The 21881-nt window shown below is 43.5% G+C and overlaps 1 protein-coding gene across 3 annotated transcripts in view; it reads right to left on the bottom strand.

Annotated features, from left to right (window-relative positions):
• HIPK1 (homeodomain interacting protein kinase 1) overlaps positions 1-19204 on the bottom strand; it is a 122853-nt gene extending 103649 nt beyond the window's left edge. For all 3 annotated transcript variants that reach the window (XM_089681078.1, XM_089681079.1, XM_089681080.1), the window contains exon 1: positions 18737-19204. The gene's annotated coding sequence lies outside the window, so the exon portion shown is untranslated. The remainder of the gene's footprint in view (positions 1-18736) is intronic.
• Positions 19205-21881: the final 2677 nt, after the last annotated feature.

Genomic DNA, 21881 nt, shown 5'->3' with positions numbered 1-21881 from the left:
GATGCTTTGGGATGGCGGGTCACCGACCTTGGGCATATGCTTCCCAGTTTTAGGTTGAGAGCACATCAGAGGGAACCAAGAGCCACAGGTTGAGCACCCCTGATCTAGATATTGAACTAAAATATACCCACTAGATAAAATGAAAAACAGGTTGTTTTCAGTTTTTCCTGCTGGTCACAGAACTCAACATAACAAATGAAGAGTTTAATTCAAAGTGAAAATCCATACCATAATGTGCAGCGTTTCACCTGAAATTATACATCCAGTTGCTATTACTTATATTGCATACCACCATAAACAATTATATGAAATGATGAATAAAGGAGAATAAAAATGAATGAAATAAACCAGTGTCAATATCCAATAACCAGGTCCATATAATTATCAAAAAAGTCCATATACAAGATTTCTTCAGGCTTGCATCGTTCATAGTTAAAATAGAATAGCCCGTGCTTCTGAAATAAAATATTTTGTGCGAAAATCTTGCATGGGCGTGTATATGACCAAGTATATGACCAAACCATTAAGTAAGGTCATATGCTGCTTGTGTCCCTTTAAATTGGCCAGAGTATGGATAAGATCTTGCTGTTTGGGGTCCTTCTCCGCTCAAAATAATCTTTCCTTCCATGGTGGTTCATATAGAGGAATGAATCAAATCAGTGCATTATCCTTTAAAAGCCAATTATATTAAAAGTAATGCACTAACATACAGTGAAGGACAAGTATTTGATCCCCAGCTGATTTTAAATGTTTACCCACTCCCAAAGAAATGATCAGTCTAAAAATCAAATGGTAGGTGTATTGTAACAGACAATAGCAACAAAAAATTCAAGAGAAATGCATGTCTAATAAATTATGCACCGATTTGCATGTTCAATAGGGAACTATTTGATGCCCTTCACAAAACATGATTTTGTATTTGGCAGAAAATCCCTTGTTGGCAATCACAGGTCAGACGTTTCCTGTAGTTGGCCACCAGGTTTGCACACATCTAAGGTGGGATTTTGGCCCACTCCTCTTGGTAGATCCTCTCCAAGTCATTAAGGTTTGGTGGCTGACATGACAACTCGAACTCTCTGCTCCCGCCACAGATTTTCAATCGGATTAAGGTCTGGAGACTGTCTAGGCCACTCCAATACCTTAATGTGATTCTTCTTGAGCCACTCCTTTGTTGCCTTGGCCGTGTATTTTGGGTCATTATGTTGGAACACCCATCCACGACCCATTTTCAATGCCCTGACTGAGGGAAGAAGGTTCTCACCCAAGATTTGATGGTACATTGCCCCGTCCATCGTCCCTTTGATACGGTGCAGTTGTCCTGTCCCCTTAGCAGAATAACACCCCCAAAGCAGAATGTTTCCACCACCATGTTTGACAGTTGGGATGGTGTTCTTGGGGTCATAGGCAGCATTCCTCCTCCAACGGCGAGTTGAGTTGATGTCAAAGAGCTCGATTTTGGTCTCTTCTGACCACAACATTTTCACCCAGTCCTCCTCTGCATCATTCAGATGTTCAGCGGCAAACTTCAGACGGGCCTGGACATGTGCTTTCTTGAGCATAGGGACCTTGTGGGCACTGCAGGATTTCAATCCTTGTCGGCGTAGTGTTACCAATTGTTTTCTTGGTGACTGTGGTCCCAGCTGCCTGGAGATAATTGACAAGATCCTCATCTGTAGTTCTGGGATGATTCCTCACTGTTCTCATGATCATTGACACTCCACGAGGTGAGATCTTGCATGGTGCACCAGGCCTAGGGAGACAGTTTTGTGTTTCTTCCATTTGCGAATGATTGCACCAACTGTTCTCACCAAGCTGCTTGGCAATAGTTTGGTAGCCCAGTCCAGCCTTGTGTAGGTCTACAATCTTGTCCCTGACATCCTTGGGCAGCCATTTGGTCTTTGCCATGGTGGAGAGTTTGGAATCTGATTGATTGATCCTGTGGACAGGTGTCTTTTAAACAGGTAACAAAATTAGATTAGCAGCACTCCCTTAAAGAGACTGCTTCTAATCTCAGCTTGTTACCTGTATGAAAGACACCTGGTAGCCAGAAATCCTGCTTAATAGGAGATCGAATACTTATTTCCTTCATGAACATGCAAATCAGTGCATAATTTGTTAGGCATGCATTTCTTTTGAATTTTTTGTTGCTATTCTGTCTCAGTATTACAATACACCTACCATTCGATTTTTAGACTGATCATTTCTTTGTGAGTGGGCAAACATTCAAAATAATCAGGGAATCAAATACTTATTTCCTTCACAGTATGCTCTGTATATAAAACTGCTTTGTTCACAAAATGTGTCCTCCAGATCTTTTCTTATATTGAAAAACCTAAAAATGGTCAGCTGGTGTCAGTATGGAACCATCGAGCGTTGTGACGTTAGAGCCCCTCCCCTATGTGTTACGCCACCGGTCCCGTGGCTTCATCAGGGGGGAAATAACCCCCTGATAAAGCCACATGACAGCTACCATACAGGGACTGTCTTCTTGCTTGAGACCTAATCACTCTCTCCATTTGTGGTATAGAGTTTGTTTTTGTATGAAATGCAAGGGCCTACCCAAGTCCCAGACTGGATACAAATTGAGTGTTTTGGTTTGACCTCATATGGGTTTTGGCAAATGCGTCCCATCTCTCTCCTGAACGTGGACTACAAGATCCTCGCCAAAGTCATGGCGAACAGGCTGAAGGCTGTCATCGGACAGATCATCAACCCGGATCAGACTTGTGGCATTCCTGGCCGCAGGATTGCGGACAGCCTAGCGCTTGTCCGGGACACGGTCCAATACATCAAGGACCGCCGTGTGCACGCGGCCCTGGTCAGTCTTGATCAGGAAAAGGCCTTTGACCGTGTCTCCCATGGGTTTATGTGCAGAGCCCTGCGCAGGTTTGGTCTCGGGGAAATGTTTTGTTCATATGTTGACATCATGTATAATGACATTTGTAGTTCCGTGCAGGTGAACGGCTGGAAGACTGACCCCTTCCCGGTCCTCTCCGGGGTCAGACAAGGCTGTCCTCTCTCACCTCTGCTTTTTGTTTGCTGTATAGAGCTCTTCGCCGAATGCATCAGACGGAATCCAGAGATCGGGGGAATCACCGCACCGGGACCAGACAGACGGGAAGTGAAGTGCTCGCTCTACATGGACGACGTGACGGTGTTCTGTGCCAACCAGCGCTCCATCGACCTGCTCGTCCAGACCTGCGAGGACTTCGGCCAAGCTTCGGGGGCAAAGGTCAACTGCGGGAAGTCGGAAGTCATGCTCTTCGGAAAGTGGTTCCTGCCTTCTTCTGCATCCATGCCCTTTGGCATCAAGACAGACTTCATGAAGGTTTTGGGAGTTTGGTTTGGTGCCGAGGGCGCAGCCCTGAAGTCTTGGGAGGAGAGACTGGCCAAGATGCGCCAAAAGTTTGGACTCTGGAGCCTCAGAGACCTCACCATCGAAGGGAAGACACTGGTACTCCGCAGCGAGATTCTCCCTGTGTTGCAGTACCTCGCCCAGGCCTGGCCCCCTCGGGTCAACACCTGCAAGGCCATCACCAGGGCGGTGTTTCACTTCATCTGGGGCTCCAAGATGGACAGAGTGAAGCGGGCAGTCATGTTCAAAGAACCCCTCAAGGGCGGTAAGGGCGTGCCCGACATCGCCACCCAGCTGAGGGTGTTCTTTGCTTGCAACTGCATCCGCAGAACTTTGCCAAGACGGACTATGGACTCTGGCGGGAACGCAATGTCTCGCTTCTTCCTGTTGCCTCTCTGGAGGTCCCTGGGGTGGGACACCTGGGATAGTTCCATCCCCTACAACTGGGACACTCCTTGGTACTACTTGGACACCTTCAAGTTCATCAGGGAGCAAGGGCTGCAGGGAGTCAAGCCTGACTTGTGGAAGCCAAAGACAATCTACAAGCTCATCCGAGCCAGCGACATTTTGGAGTCGGTTCCAGGCCTGCCTTCAGACACCTGCAAGGTGGTAAGAATGTTGGAAGAAACATTCCTCCAGACCAACAGGCACAAAGACCTGGCATGGATGGCAATCCAAGGGGGGTTGCCTCTCAGGACATTTATGCATGCCAGGAACCTGAGCAGATACAGACACTGCCCCTTCTGCATCATCCATGAGGAAACGTCTTACCACGTTTTCTGGGAGTGCTCATTTGCTCAGGCCCTGTTGGGGGCCCTGGAACCTGAACTCAAGGACTTTGTGCCACAGACAGCCATCACTCACTTTGGGGTGTTGAATGGACTGTTCTGTGGAACTTTCTCTCTGGAGGACATTGACAGCGCCTGGAGGGTGCTGTGTTGCTTTAAGGACGCTTTATGGTGCGCCAGGAAGCGCCTCATCCACCAGCGGGAGAGGATGTCCATTGAGGACTGCCGCAGACTGATCCTCAGTCTGCTCAGAGACTATTCCTTGATGGACTTTGAGGAAGAGGACGTCTGAAGATTTCCCCCTTCCCCCTACTCCCCCTTGCGTGTCTTTGTCTTTTCAATAAAGCTTCGGGCCTGTGGTTTTCCCCCCCCCCTCCCCCTTCCCACACATACCTGATGCCTATTGATTGATTGCAATATCCGGTTTTTCGTTTTTGTGCATGCACTAGTATTGTTAGGTAACGTAATGTGTAGTAGAATGTTACAGTTTTTGGGGTAAGCGGCGTTATGCATGACGTGGTGGTCTGGGGATTCATCCTCGGCACATCACGTCAGGCATCATACCGCTGAGCGAATGTATTTATTTCTGAATGTATTTATTGTATGCTTGGAACTGTATTGCCATGTGGTGCGCTGCGTCGCAGTACAGGGTGAGATGTACCCCGATTACACGTACCATGTTGTTTTTGATGCTTCTGCAATAAAAGTATCTTTTCAATCAAAAAATGGGTTTTGGCAAATCTAAAGGAACACCGTACAAGAAGATTGTAAAATGTTTTTGCAACCAAAATGCCAAACTACTACAGATCCTCGGACTCTGGCCCATATGACCCTCCTGGAAGTTCAGCAAGTTGCAAAGTCAAGAGCTTAACACTATCCTTTAATGTCCCCTCTCCTCTCCGTGCATCACTGTGATAAGCAGCAAAGCTAACAAAAAATAAATCACAGAAGAGGGCAGTGACATGCTCCTGAACATGTCAGCTGGTCAAAAGATTCAACAGTCCTGAGGTGAACAAGAAAGCTAAAGTGGCAAGTAGGCACCTGCTATAACAATCAAATTCAGGTTTAATTACTTTTATAGGACCTCACAGTTTAGCTTCAATGCACAAGAGGGAGCCTACAAAGTGCCAGAGGGCATATGGAGTACTATTGTTTTCACAAGATAACTACTTGTCTAGCCCTATCCATTGCATTTATTCAAACAGGTCCTAACATTTTACTGTAGCATAATGCACACACTAGAAGTCAATCGAAGCACTATTACAGTCCTGCAATATTTGTTAACATGGTTCAACTTGAGAGAAGTGTGGGTAGTTAAAACATTTTATCTACAGTTTTTGAGAAAAAAAAAAAAAAAAACACATTTAGCAAGTCTTTCCCATTAAATGCGTGTATCACCATGGTTATACCATTAAAAATAAACTGATTTACCATAAAACTAGTAAGTTTCTAAATTTCTTGTTTAAGCAACTTTGCTACAAATCCCAACCAACATGGTCAGAACTGCCTATGTCAATAGGAGTTATAGCAAATGTCGCTGCAAGAAGTTTTAAGGACCACCCTCAGCAGCTGCAAAAGTAGAAGGATCCACGATTAGAGGTTTCCTGAAGGTGCCTGCTCCTAATTATGGATCAACACCTTTGGGGGAGCGCAGGGCAGTGGGTACCCGATTTTGACAGGTACCTGTTACGACTTCTGCTGTGATCAGAAGTTCTCCACCACACATGTCCCAGTGTGGCAGGCGCAGCACCCTTTGGTGCCTTGTGCGCTGTGGCATTAGAAAAATTATGCAATTGCTGTTTCTTTGTTTGATTAGACTGACTTTACTCTGTAATTCCTCCAATGCCGCTCTATGGATGCAGTAGGTTTAAAGAGCACACCGAATACTTTAGTTAACTTCTTTAATAACTTCAATCTTCTTCATATAACACTGCTTACAATGGCTTGTTTCGTTTATCTTACAGTAGCTTATTTTTCTTTCATATTACAGTGGTTTAATTTAGTGGATTATATCGATAGCTCATCTCGATAGATTTGTTCTATATATTTCGATAGATTCGATAGGTTCGATTGGATTCGTTAGCTTATGTTGTTAGATTAATTCGGTAAATTCGTTAGATTCGATAAATTCGTTACTTTCGTTAGATTCGGTGGAACTACAAGTAAACACATACAACAGATTTTACACACAGATCTACCTGCACTGTTAAACAGAGGAACACACAAGTGCATTAAATACCTATTTGGCCTTCTCTGTTTCCATAAAGCTTCTCTGACTGGAACTTTGCCTGTTTCCTCTTCTGTCTGGTGAGCATGCGTCTCTAGAACAATCTAGCAGGGAGTTTTACACAGGCACAAATGTGAAACTGGCTGGGATTGGTTAAGGCTCTGTACAGTGTGAGGCTGTCTGATTGGCTCAGCTCTATACTAACTCTAAGGCATATTTTCCTTTTCTGCTAACACAATGAATATATAAATGTCATAACAATCAAAGACATAAATTACAGCAATGATTCTGCTTTTGGCTTTAACATATGCACACATACACTGTACTGAGGTTATTGGCAGGTTTGGTATACACATATATGTGAACCATATTAACCTAGAACTGGTCTTAGCTGGCCAGCTACACCCAGAGGACTATGGGACCATTCACAATGCGCAGCACCACTCACACAAGCACAGTAGACACCCAGCTGTGTATTTGCAAGCTGTCACAGCTGAGTGCCAATACTTAAGATGCCGGGCACACAGGACGGCAGGTAAACCTGGCTGTGGTGAGGATGACGCTGGATCCTAGGCCAAGTGAGTGGCTGTTTTTGTTAAAGTCAGCAGCAAAAGTTTTTGTAACTGCTGACTTTTCTTCACCAGAGACTGGAGCTCCACTTTAACAAGGAGGTAAAATGCCTAATGCAAACTACTACATAGGCTAGTACATACATTCCTCAGCACTGAAACCAGGTAGTCAATACAACGAAAACCTAAACCATTTATTCATTTAGGTCAAAACTGAGGGTTTTTGTTGTACAGTATACTGCATATTTGCAAATACTAAACAAATGCATACAAATACTGCTACATCAAGACTTCTGAAAAGCGTGGTCCCTAATGAAATTTGACATTTCCATTTTCCCCAGCAGTCAACCCAGCTAATCAGCATAAAGTGTGGACCACTATGTATTTCTAAATATATGAAACAAACCTCTTTTTTTTTTTTTTAAGGCTCCATGCACACTAGCTCATTTTTAAGCTACTGCGCATCAGACATTCCTGAAAAAAAAAAAAAAACACACACACACACACTGTATTTCAAGTGTCCCATATACGCAGATGTGTGGATATACACACACTGACCAGCAACTCAGATATCAGTTTTGTTTTTACTGATCTATACACAGCATATTTCTGCACCTGTGTGTACAGGCACATTGAAAACAATGAGCTAATCTTCACTTTGAAAAGAACTTGCTTCCTCTTTATGAAGTTCGTATTGTAAACAACGTTGTGGTCTAAAGCATGACTATTTACACACAATTGATACAATACAGCTAGTAACTACTTGAAATAACTTGTGAACTAAAACTAGTTAGCTAAAGGCTTCATATAAAAGCACTTGTAGCAGATAAACGTACACTGGCAGCTTCTAAACTTGCATTTAAGAGCTTTTGGCGTTTTTTGCCAAAGCTCCTAAACTCAACTCTGTAAAAGAGTGCATGTTTAGGAGATGCCATATTTAGGTGAGGTTAGTGTTACTAAACCCAGGACCCTGCATTCACTATATCTGGTCTCCCACAGTACAGAGAACATGGAAGTGCAATTATTTCAGTAAATATAAACTGCTAAATACCTTTTCTCATCACAGTTAGAGAAGTCTTGTGACTATCAGTGTCCAGCAGAGCACATGTTAAAGCTTGTAGGAGTTTCCATTCTTGCTCTAGGAAGATGAAGGACCCCTGACCTCTGTCTGGACAGGGCCAATTGGCCCTGTGCTGATCACATGCACTCCCAAGAAAAAAAAAAAAACCTAGCAATACACACAAAACTGAGCATGTCTAGAGTGACTCCACACGATATGTCTTATCAGGAGATAAGAGGGGGAGACTGGAAGAAGGGGAGTTCCTTTTCCGAAGTCTGTACTAAGGTACATGCCTAGTGAAACTGGTGGAAGAAATAAGTAGACTACAAGTGCAGTGACATCAATATACTTGTTCCCTTTGAGGTTTACAAATGCCAGTGCCGTGATGGCAGATGAGTTGTAGTATTTCCATTCACAGATCTTGTGACTTGACTATGGATAATGTTTCTGTGGAGCGGAGCCATGCCCAGTCACACCAAATTTAAATTGAAGCTGGATACGAGTCAGGCAAGGAGCTGGTTTCGCTGATCCCCTGCTTATCAGAGCGAGCAGATGACCGGTCCAAAAAATTGTCTGCTCAGTTTTTGCAGAGCGGACACAGACAGAACTACTCTGCTCTATGGGTGGCCAGGATAAAATGCACTCTGCTGTCCTTTTACACCCAACTGCCCTCCAATCTGCCAAGATGAAAGGGGATAGATCCACTTTCATATTCCGTGTGTTTGGGGGGTTTTTTCCTCACTGCAGTGTATCCGAGGTAGGCGTGTGTAAACAGACACCCGCTGGATTATAGGGATGAATGGAGGGTCCAGTCAGATCTGCCTGTGTGAAAGAGGCCTAAACTGAATGTTTGCATCAAGTGTGTATAGCAGGTCCACAGATGGTTCATTTCCCTTTGTGTGGGAAAACACTAAATCAGATACAGAGAGGAGTGGATGATCCTGGGTGCATGCCAGCATTGGGCTGGTGTCTTGTGCTATCACTTATCAGTTCATTGCTAATCTATTAGTACATCTTCAAAAACAAGTTGCTAAATAAAACATTCAGTTTCTTATAAAAACAGGAAGCATGCCTGTGCAGTAACTTTGCAAAAGTGAGAAATAAGAAAGCTTGCTTAAATTGTTACGCCACATAACTTACTGTCACCTAAGGAAATCTGCCAAGAATAAAAAAGCAATGCCCCTTAAATGGTAGCAGTTTATTATATTAGATTAGTATTTATCTGTCATACCCAAAGCAAGGTGACCTTAAAAGCGGAGTTCCAGCCTTTTTTGTGACTAAGTCAGCAGCTACAAAAACTGTAGCTGCTCACTTTTAATAAACACATACCTGTTCCAGGGTCCAGCAATGTGTTCATCCACGCCGTCCTCTCTCCTTGGTGCCGGTATTGCAATTGTGTGCACCAGGCTGAGAGAGCCGGGTACCCACTGCGCATGTGCGAGTCGCACTGCACATCCTGCTTGGTCCAGCAATCTTCTGGGACCTGTGAAGTTTCCCAGGAGACTCAGGGAAGGAGGAAGGCTGAACTTCTGTCTCACTTCACTGTGGTGAACCGAGCCAGAAGTGGGAGCAAGTACCTGTCAAAACAGGTATCCACTTTAAGCATGTGGTAGTCTGTTCCTTACCAACTAGTGGTGCACCGAAATGAATTCTGGTGCCGAAACTAAAAAATTCAAAATGCACTTGGCCGAAACACACAATTTTTTAAAAAAATATATTTTTTGGGGGGGAAAACAAAAAAAAAAAAACAAAAAAAAAAAAAAAAAAAACTGATTTAACCACCTCCTGCCATATAGTCCAATGATGGGCGCAAGGTGGTTCTCTCGTTCTGACGGCCTTCCATTCTCACTGCGCATGTGCGACTCAGGAAGCGCGGCGATCGGCAGTGCGCTGTGTCCCTCGGACACAGCGGATCACCGATCCACGGAAAGAGACGAAGATGTCAGCTCAGTCATGTGATCAGCTGTGTCCATTCACAGCTGATCACATGTAAACAGGGAAATGCCGGTTATCGGCATTTCTCTCCTCTCGAGCTGTCACACTGACAGCTCGAGAGGAGAGCCGGTAATCGGCATTCCACGAAGGGGACATGTACACTGATCATCAGGGCCCTGATGATCAGTGTGCCCTGATGATCAGTGTGGCCCCAGAAGTGCCACCTGTCAGTGCCATGTGCCAGTGCCCATCAGTGCCACATATCAGTGCCTACCAGTGCACATCAATGCCACATATCAGTGCCCATCTGAGCTGCCCTTCAGTGTCACCCATCAATGCCAATCAGTGCCACCTAACAGTGCTTCCTGACAATGCCCATCAGTGCCACCTAACAGTGCCTCATCAGTGCATCTTATCAGTGCCCATCACTACAGCCTCATTTGCGCACATCAGTGAAGGAGAAAAATCACTTATTTACAAAATTTTATAACAAACTAAGAAAAAACCTTTTCAAAATGGTCAGTGGTTTTTGGTTTAAGAAAAAATAAAAAACCCAGAAGTGATTAAATACCACCAAAATAAAGCGGTCACAAAAAAATGATAAAACTTTCAAATGGGTACAGTGTTGCATGACCGCGCAATTGTCATTCAAAGTGTGACAGCGCTGAGAGCTGGAAGTTTGCCTGGGCAGGAAGGGGGTATGAGTGCACTGTAGGCAAGCGGTTTAAAAAAAAAAAAAAAAAAAAAAATTTATACATACATACCATATATACACCATTTTTAATATGAAAGGATGCTATGGCGAGTAAATAGATACATGTGACGCTTTAAAACTGCGCACGCTTGTGGAATGGCGTGAAACTGCGGTACTTAATCTCCATGGGTGATACTTTCATAATTTCTACAGGTTAGCAATGCAACATTACAGAGGTCTAGTGAGAGAATTATTGCTCTTGCTTTGACGTTCGATCTAACTTGTGTGGTTTGAACACAATTTACATATATGTGGGTATGGCCTACGTATGCGTTCACCACTATGTGCGAGCATGGGGGCACTTTAAACTTTTTATTTTATTTTTGCACTGTCCCTTTAAAAAAAAAAAATGTAATCACTTTTCTTATCACAAGAAATGCATGCATCCCTTGTGATAGAATTAGTGACAGGTCCTCTTTATGGAGACATGTGGGGTCAATAAGACCGCACATCTCTTCTGCAATGTAAAGCATTGGATCAAAAAAGAAAAGAAAAAAAAAAAATGTCAGGAACCGGAAGCGACATCGCTCCAGTCCTCCAAAGGCATTGAGATGAGTGGGGGCCAGCTGGTACTTATCTCTATGCCCATCACTGGGATCATTCGATGGTTTCTCAGGTAAGGCTGAGAACTACCAAGTGGTGCCGAGATGCAGGCTTTTTTTTCGGCACCTGCACCGACGCTTTTTTCCCCCCCCCATTTCAGCCGGCAGAAAGGGGTGTTTTCGGCCACTAAAATTTTGGTGCATCCCTATTTCCAACCCATTTTGTGAGTTTGTCAAATGGAATCTTAGGAGTATTGTGCATCTTGTCTGCAGTAAAGGACAATTGCTACTTCTACCTTTTGTGAAAGCACAGACAACAAATGAAAAAACTTAGTACCTAGGTACTTCAGACATTTTAAATATTTAGGCTCCACACACACTAGGTTTAAGCTAAAAAGCGCTGGCAATAGTTTTTATCCAGCGTTTTAGTAGCTGGAAAGGAGTGCTCGCATTCTATTAGCTTTTTTACAGTACGTGTAGGGCAAAAAAAAAAAAAAAAGAAAAAAAAACAGACTGGACTGTTTATAACCTAAATAGAACAATTATGAAAAACTCCAGAAAGTTGAGAAATGTTTAAACAAGAGCAGAGAACATTTCATAAGACAAGGGATGTATGACAAATCAAATGAATGATGAACAGTTTAATATGCAGGTCTGCAATCTGGAGTCTTATAGCAGACATTTCATAACTATACCCCTATACAGTTGTGCGCAAACGTTTGCACACCCTGGCAGAAATTGTGATATTTTGGCATTGATATTGCAAATATGACTGATCATGCCAAAAAAAGGCTCTCATTGAAGGATGATGATCATATGAAGCCATTTATTATCAAATCATTGTTTGGCTCCTTTTTAATGTAGGCCATAGACAGGTGAAAAATCAGCAGATATTCACACCGTTAGTGGACCCCACCCGTCAGCCATTTTTCACGGATCGTCTCGTTTACTTTTATCGGTCATGCTGGAAAATACACGAACAACGGCCGTTTTTCATGGAAGATGGTGGCAGCATCGGCAACGACCGATTTTTCGTTTATCAGCTGACAATTCGGCCGATAAATGGCCCGTCTATGGCCTGCCTAAATAACAGAAATCACCCAAATGGCCATGATCAAGTTTCCCTCCCCTGGAATGTTTGGCCTTGGTACATACACACAAGGTGACACACACGGGTTAAAATGCCAATTAGAGGTTAATGTCCCACATCTGTGGCTTTTTAAATTGCAATTAGTGTCAGTGTATAAATAGCCAATGAGTTTGTTAGCTCTTACGTGGAAGCATTGACTAGGCTAGATACTGAGCCATGGGGATCAGAAAAGAACTGTCAAAAGTCCTGCGTAACAAGGTAATGGAATTTTATAAAGATTGAAAAGGACATAAAGATGTCCAAAGCCTTGAATATGCCAATCAGTACTGTTAAATCACATAAGAAATGGAAAGTTTGGAGATCTCTTGAAACCAAGCCAAGGTCAGGTAGACCAAGAAAGATTGCAGCCATAACTGATAGAAGAATTGTCCGGGATTCAAAGAAAAACCCACAGGTTACCACAATTGTATGGACTGCCAATTTATTCAATACCTAAAATCACTCAGTAACACAAAATAAGAACCTTCGACAGTCCACATCACACAACCTTTTCTGTCTGCCAACTCTGGTACCATATGTATATTCTTTAGGACACTTGCTGCCAATAGCTCAACCAACCCATTGTAAACTGCTGACAGATACTCTATTTGCCTAGGATGGTTATTCAGGCTATAAGAGCATGATGCCAACTGCCAGCAGGGCAGGACCACAATGGTAATACTCCAAGATAGGAGGACATTATTGGCCAGGAATATATTACACACCAGGATAAAATAAGTGCTACTTTCAGCATTGTATGCCAGGATACATTTTTACAGTGTTACCAGGACATTACAAGATATGATGGTGATGCCTAGTGACACCTTCACATATTACATCACTTTTCTCAGGATCAAATCCTATAACACTTAAGAACATCCTGGTTTTTGATAACAGCATCTTCAGAGCATAAAAGGAAAAGGGCTTCAAGGAATTCACAATTGCCAACATGAGGAATGTAATTTAAGACAAAAAAAAAAAATAAAGTCAGGCCTCACGCCTGGGGGAAAAAAGCCCTCTTGATTTTCTAGCCTACTAGTGGACTAATGCAGGCCATAGATGAGATGAAAAACGACAAAAAAAAGGCCGATTTTCGGATCGTTAGTGTGGTAATCGGTCGGGCATTTTTCGTGATTTTTGACCTTTTAGATTATCAGTCCTGCTGGAAAATAATCGTCCAAATTTGTCGTTCTGCCGATCTTCACAGCAATGAACAAATTTGATGATTTTTTTGCGATATTTAAAAATGCACATGAGCAGTGACATGAAAGAAGGAAAAGAAGAAAAGGAAAAAAATAGACAATGAGAAGCAAAAAAAAAAACAAAAAAACATTAATTTCAGTCCGATATTATATTTGACATTTAAAAGTATAGCAACATTGTATCTGTCTCCGAATAGAAACATCTGTATCCGAAATGGATACAAAAAGATACAATGTTGAAACTTTCTTCTGCATATATTCTATTCCTTCTTCTTCTGCATATATTCTATGCCTTCTTCTTCTGCATATATTCTATGCCTTCTTCTTCTGCATATATTCTATGCCTTCTTCTTCTGCATATATTCTATGCCTTCTTCTTCTGCATATATTCTATGCCTTCTTCTTCTGCATATATTCTATGCCTTCTTCTTCTGCATATATTCTATGCCTTCTTCTTCTGCATATATTCTATGCCTTCTTCTTCTGCATATATTCTATGCCTTCTTCTTCTGCATATATTCTATGCCTTCTTCTTCTGCATATATTCTATGCCTTCTTCTTCTGCATATATTCTATGCCTTCTTCTTCTGCATATATTCTATGCCTTCTTCTTCTGCATATATTCTATGCCTTCTTCTTCTGCATATATTCTATTCCTTCTTCTTCTGCATATATTCTATTCCTTCTTCTTCTGCATATATTCTATTTAATTGCCGGCCGTAGACAGGACGAAAATCAGCCGACCTTTTTTTTTTACCAATAGTGGTAATGTTGGCTGATTGAACGACCGATTTTTCGATTTTCAGAAAAAAAAAAAAAAAAAGCCGGTTTTCTCCCCGTCTATGGCCCGCATAATGCACACAAAAGTCCAGTTCTTTTGGCACTAGGAACTATATCACAACGGATTATAAATAAACTGCTGAAGTAGACTACGGGTGTGCTGAAGAATTTAATTAACCTGGTCAGGGGCGGACTGACCATTCGAGCACTCGGGCACTGCCCAAGGGCCTGGGGTCAGTAGGGGGCCCCATGAAATGGCCCTGGTACCTTTTTCTAGGCTTTTTGAACTTTAAGCAAAAAAAGTTGATGCAAGTTAAAGCAGAGTGCCACTCAAAAGGGAAAGTTCTGCTTTAAGGTCTCCTCCCCAGCTCCTGTTTGTGAAATTATTAAAAGTCAGAAGCTATAGTTTTTATAGCTGCTGACTTCATTTTTACATAGGAGACTGGAGCTCTGCTTTAAAGAGACATCTTATCAGAAAAGCTGGCCATAGACTGTCAAACTCTCGCATGAATATCTGTACAAAAAAATCTCGGTATATTCAACTAGACAAATGCTGTTTGAAAGTACTTTAAATTTTCATTTGCTTTTAAAGGATAAGTTCACCTTTGGAATATGTTACATGGTCCACCCATTTTTTGGGTGGACCATGTAACATGTTCCCGCAGCCCACCACACACACACACACACCTTCTCCTTGTACTATTAGATTTGAAAACCACATGCCCATGTGGTGATCCACCCACATGGCTGCATCACTCATGCCTAGTGTTCTGTGAATGAGTGCCTACAAGTCTCGGCATCCTTATCAGCTTGTAGTTTAACGAACTACCATGACTCTGGAGCACCATGGTAGTTCATCGAAGCTTCTTGTCAGTATATCTGCTTGACCGTACATCCTGTATGGCAAGCAGATATTCTGACAGGTCTGCAGGAGACCTGCATGGCATCAGCGATCTACGGATGATGAAAATATAAAAGATGCTATTACACAGTAAATAGATACCTTACATATCTCACTTTAAAATTACACATGCCTGTGGAATGCTGACAAACTGCAGTACCTTCAATTATCCATAGGCGAGGCTTTAACACTATTTACAAGTTACCAGTGTAGTATTTACATATGCGTGCGCACAGGGGGTGGTTTAAAAAATTTTTTTTTTTAGTCTGTTCTCTTAAAAAAAATTTTTTTTTGGGGGGGGGGGGCAGCTTTCCTTGTGATAGAGTGGGCAGTTGCGGGTACTTTTTACTATGCAATCTGGGATCAATTCGACCCCACATATCTGCCCTCAAAAGCATCTGATAAAACTGAGATCATGTTGTACAGATCGAGCAGCCAGAGAGCTGCTCAGATCACTTCTGCAAGCCCATCACTGGCTACATTATGACACAAGGATCATGGCTGTTGCCATTATCTCTGTACAACCACTTCAACCTGAGGGATACACAAGTCAAGGGCCATGAAGGGGTTAAAACAGATTTCAAACAAAATTCAACTAGTGTATGGCAGCCTACAGTAGCTCCTTTCAAACTGCTGTCAATTAACCTATGACAAGCACCAGTTACTTGCATTGAGCCAAACAGACCAAACAGGATTTGAGCACTCACTGACTGATCAGTTCCAAGACTCTGGAAACGAGAGAAACCAAACCGTAACTATAGGAATGAAAAAAAAAAAAAAACACTCACCAAGCAGTGAAAGCCTCTACATTGAGAACCCACTGAGGTTCCTTCCATTAGTAGATTTTGAACACAAAATCTCTCATGCAACACCATGGACTTTAGTTCTCAGGGAAAGAAAGTGTTAGCAGCACTAACTGAGCCGGGACATTCACACACTGCTACTGGCACTGTACATGTTAGCCTAGAGCGGTCTAGAAATTCCTCCAGGGGATGTCAGAAGAGGTCAGAGGAAAATTCGTATCCAATCAGTAGTAAGGGTCCATGCACTCTAGTCAGCTAAAGAAAACAAAGACCAGAACCTCTGGCAGAAAAATCTGCATAAAAATTGCTTATTGTGGCTCGTACAGCACAAGAGTTTGAGAAGTCATGGGCATTTGCCTCCCCCCCAACTGTCACTATAATCAATGTACACTTAAAAACTCTGAACACTGTATTTAGGAGCATTCAAGTGTTTAGTTTAGATCAGAAAAATGACTCAATGGTTTTTTTCTACATCTAAATTCTTGAAAACACCTATAGTGTGCATAGACACATAGCCTAACATGTACGGAAGATCACAGGCAGAAAAGAAAACCTGCTTCCCCACAGGTTCACACCTAAGCATTTTGCAGAAATGCAGTATAGTCTATTTAGCATGATTTCCTATGGGACACATTCACATATTTCCATTTTCAACCGGTGCGTTTCTTTGGAAAGGGTCAGGAACTTTTGTTTGCAAAAAGTTGCGCTTTTGGTTCAATAGACTTCAATGGAAACATGACACAAAAGCATGGGAGTTTTTGCTGAGTTTTAAATCTGCCTAGCAACAAGAAAAAAATGCATCTAAAACACGCTAAAAACGCAGGGGCAAAAAATGCAACACGCAATGCAGAAATGGCTCAAACGCTAACTGCATAGGTGTGAGCCTAGATGCCAGTAGAAGCTTTTTTTGAGCTGCAAAGTGCATGAGCCCCAAAAAGGGCATTTCTGTCACCGAGCCAATAGTATGGAGGGGGGGCGCTTCTGTCACTAAACACTATGGGGGAAGGGCGCTTCTGTCAAACCGTATAGGGGGGATGCGTCCATGCACAGCACAGTGGCCAAATGGTTAGCCCTTCCACCTTGCAGTACTAGGGTCGTTGGTTCATATCCCAACCATGGCACCACCTGCCTGGAGTTTGCATGTTCTCCCTGTGCCTGCGTGGGTTCCCTCCCACACTCCAAAGACATGCTGGTAGGTTCATTGGATCCTGTCTAAATTGTCCCTTGTATATGAATGTGAGTTAGGGACCTTAGATTGTACACCCCTTGAGGGTTAGGGACTGATGTGAATGTACTATATATATATATATAGCGCTGCGTAAATTGACGGCGCTATACAAGTACCTGAAATAAATAAATCCCCAAACCAATGGAGTGGGGGGGCCCTGTCAAAACAGTATGGGGGGCCAGACGCTCATGTCACCAACAGTATGGGCAGCGCACTTCTGTCACCAAACCAACAATTGGGGGGGGTCACCACAGTAAGAAGGGTGCAGTTTTGTCAACAAAACTACAGGAATGGGGGCCTGTCTCCCATCAGCCTCCAACATTAATCTCCCACTGATCAGCATTTTAGGGGTCTCATGTCCTTGAACTTAAAAAAAAAAAAAAAAAATGATGAAGGTTAGTCAATGGAAGCCAGTGTGAACAGCTGACAAGAGCTCCCAACACTTTGCATCAAGTCCATGAGGCAGATTATCGGAGAGCCCAGCACACTGTATGGAGCCCAGGAAGCAGACTATAAAAGATCAGGGAGCCCAGCACTTTTTATGCAGCCCAGGAGACAGCTTAACAGATCAGGGAGCTGAGCACTTTGTATGGCGCCCAGGAAGCAGATGATCAGACAGGCCAGCACTTTGTATGCAGCCCAAGAAGCAGACTATGAGATCACGGAGCCCAGCACTTTGATCGTCTGCTTCCTGGGGTCCCTACAAAGTGCTGGGCTCCATGATCTCAGTCTGTTTCTTGGGCACCATACAAAGTGCTGGACTCTGATCATCTGCTTCCTGGGGTACCTGCAGAGAGGCCAGCACTATGTATGGAGCCCAAGAAGCAGACTATGAGATCACGGAGCCCAGCACTTTGTAGGGACCCCAGGAAGCAGACAGATCACGCAGCCCAGCACTTTGTAGGGACCCCAGGAAGCAGACAGATCACGGAACCCAGCACTTTGTAGGGACCCCAGGAAGCAGACAGATCACAGAGCCCAGCACTTTGTAGGGACCCCAGGAAGCAGACAGATCACAGAGCCCAGCACTTTGTAGGGACCCCAGGAAGCAGACTATGAGATCACGGAGCCCAGGACTTTGTATGGACCCCAAGAAGCAGACTATGAGATCACGGAGCCCAGCACTTTGATCATCTGCTTCCTGGGGTCCCTACAAAGTACTGGGCTCCATGATCTCAGGCTGCTTCTTGGGCTCCATACAAAGTGCTGGCCTCTCTGATCATCTGCTTCCTGGGGTCCCTGCAGAGAGGCCAGCACTTTGTATGGAGCCCAAGAAGCAGACTATGAGATGACGGAGCCCAGCACTTTGTAGGGACCCCAGGAAGCAGATGATCAGAGAGGCCAGCACTTTGCAGGGACCTCAGGCAGCAGACTACCAGAGATGAGGGATCCCAGCTGTACACATAGCCGGGGAGCAGAGGACCATGGCGCACACAGATCGCCCAGTAGGGGTCGGTACTCACCGCTGGTGTGTAGGGGAGGCTCAGCCGCTGGTGAGAGGAGATGCCGGGTAAGCTCCGGACCCCCGCCGCGGGTACATCATCAATCCCCGGGGAGGAGACCCTCTGTGCCCGCCGCGGGGCACCTTCTGCGTCGAACGATCCCAGCTGCGTCACTCGATCAGGTAGCCGCCACCACCGCCGCTCAGGCCTGCCCTGTGTGAGACTCCTCGTCACCTCCTGCGGACGGCTGTGTTGTCAGGCTCTCTTCCTTCCACCTCCCCTCTCCCCCGGTCTCCGTTCCTGGGCCCCGGAGCCTGCCGGACTCCCACACAACGCCCTGCGCTCACAGTACCGGCCCCGAGTCACGGTTCCCGGGGGATGAGGGTCGGCTTCGGAAGACAAGAAGCAGCGGAGACGCCGGGAACCTTCCACGGCCAACGACACAGCCAGGCCCGACGAATGGAAGCTAGAGACACTGAGGCAGGCGTTACCAGTCGATTAGGAGGCCGTGCCTGTGCTGATAGCGCTCTCTCACACACAGGCGTCATTACACAGGGATGAGAATAGGCATGCACGGGGGGAGAGGAGTACTGCGCATGACTACAACGATAGTTACTAAAGTATGAAGACACAAACATGGCTAAAGTACAAAAACATACATACTGTACAGAATATACACAGACAAAGGCCAACAGCTTACATTTTACACAAACCCATTATACCAGTGCCATACTCTTACACCCCTGTAGACAGCATCACAATTCTCCCCCCACACCCACCAAGCCCAAAAGAGGGGATATTTATGTAGTCCTCTTTGGGAGGGTCAATGAAAAATGGCCCGCCCAAAACAGGATATTGCGATAAACTTGTAGAGATATATATGAACCGGAGCGGAATTCACTAAAGAATAGTTCATGAGAGAATTGGACTATGTGGCACATTTTTCCCGGTTATCTCGTGATATTTAATATCAGTTTATGTAGTATTAATCACACTAGTAAAAAACACATGATAAGTACCGCATAAGTTGACTCTAAAGAAGGGGCAGACTGACAACTCATGGGGCCCTCGGGCAATAGGGGATCATGGGGCCCCTGTGTCCTTGCCCAAACTCAAAAAAGCCTATGAAAAAGGTACCAGGGCCACCTACTGACCCCGGGGCCCTTTGGCAGTGCCCAAGTTTCTAAATGGTCAGTCCGCCCCTGCTCTAAAGTCAATTCACTAAACTAAACTTCCCAGCCACTTTATTAGATACACCTTGCTAGTGCCAACAAAATATCCCCCACACCATTACACCACAACCAGCTTGAACTGTTGATACTAGGCCGGGTGGACCCATGCTTTCATGCTGTGTACACCAAATCCAAATACACCATGACCCTACCATCTGAATGTCGCAGCAACCAGTCTGCCTTTCACCTCTGACCTCAACAAGGCATTTTCATCCACACAAATGCCCCTCACTGGATATTTTCTCTTTTTCGGACCATTCTCTGTAAACCGTAGAGATGTTTGTGCATGAAAATCCCAGTAGATCAGCAGTTTTTTAATACTCAGACCTGCCGGTCTGGCACCAACAATCATGCCACGTTCAAAGTCACTTAAATCCCTTTTCTTCCCCATTCTGATGCTCAGTTTAAACTTCAGCAAGTTGTCTTCACCATCATCTACATGCCTAAATGCATTGTGTTGCTGCTATATGATTGGCTGATTAGCAATTTGTGTAACCAAGCAATTGAACAGGTGTACCTAATAAAGTGGACAGTGAGTTTATATAAATAAATACAATAGTTTAACAAGTCGTGGTCTAGTCATGTGTTATTCAAGGAATATATTGAATTAGTGCTGGTTGTTAAGGAGCTGGCACCAACCAGCGTCCTTAGCAACCAGTAAACAACATGGTCGTTAAGGAGTGGGCAGCCACTGTGTCCTTAACAACCATGACTGATCTCCCCAAGAATAGTGCTACGCTGCCCCCTAGTGACCCAAAAAAATACACTAATAATAAATAAACACTCTCCTGAGCATCAAACCCAATGTGTAATAGAATAAATCTGTGAAACAAATAAAGTCAATAGTATCCTAACCCTCTTGTATTGAACTGTATTGTTGCTGTATTGTCGTCCGTTATATTGTAAATCGCTGAACAAACTGTTGGCGCTATATAAATCCTGTATAATAATAAATACAAAAAAAAACTAGCTGAGTCTCTAAATCCAAATAATATGTGAAACATATATCAAAAAATAAACCAAAATCAGTAATAATAAACATCTGGCCAACCTAAAATAAACACCCAGCTGATCTGAAGAATAAAGTGTAAAAAAACAACAAAAACATTAAAATATGTGAAATGTATATCAGAAATAAAACACGATCACAATAGCAATAAACACCTGGCAGAGCTGTAATAAACACCAGGCTGAGCTGAAGAATAAAGTTTAAAAAAAACAACAAAAACAGTAAAATATGTGAAACGTATATCAGAAATAAAACACAATCACAATAGCCATAAACACCTGGCCAAGCTGCAATAAACACCCGTCTGAGCTGAAGCATAAAGTATGAAAATCAACAAAAACACTATTAAATGATTGTAAAACAAATGTCCAGCTGAGTAATCAGCCCCCCAGGTGAATTAATATGTGATGAATCAAATAAATGTTCAACTGGGCTAGATATTCACAAAAAGTGCGTAAAAAAAAAAAGATAAGCAGCTCTACTGAATATATACAAAAAACAGACATATGGTGAATGATAGAAGACACTTAATAAAGTGCAAAATGCAGTCCAAAAGTGATAGGACAGTCTCTTTCTTCCAGCATTTAGGCTCCATGCACACTGGATGTTTTGATAACGTTAGCTGTGTAAAGTCACGTTAAAAACGTGAGTTTTTCTGGGGTTTTTTAGCGTTTTTGCATTAGCGTTTATCGCTGTTTTGCTGCATTTAGCTGCGTTTCCCACATTTTTCTGCGTTTGTGTTGTTTAGCATTTTTTTGGGGTAAAAAAAAGTCCAAAAAATGCCGGTTTGCAGCGTTTTACAGCGTTAGAGCATTTTTCCAGCCAAAAAATTCCTCTAGAAATGCACTAGTCCTGGATTGTTTTTCCAGCCAATAAACACCGCTGCCAAAAAACGCTGATTACAGTCTGTGTGCATGGACACATA

Source organism: Staurois parvus, unplaced genomic scaffold, assembly GCF_062004578.1.
Source record: "Staurois parvus isolate SC_StPar_1 unplaced genomic scaffold, SC_StPar_1.0 ptg000258l, whole genome shotgun sequence".
In the NCBI taxonomy this organism is placed as follows: domain Eukaryota; kingdom Metazoa; phylum Chordata; class Amphibia; order Anura; family Ranidae; genus Staurois; species Staurois parvus.
Note: the sequence above shows the minus strand (reverse complement) of the source record. Positions and strands in the feature narration are given on the sequence as shown.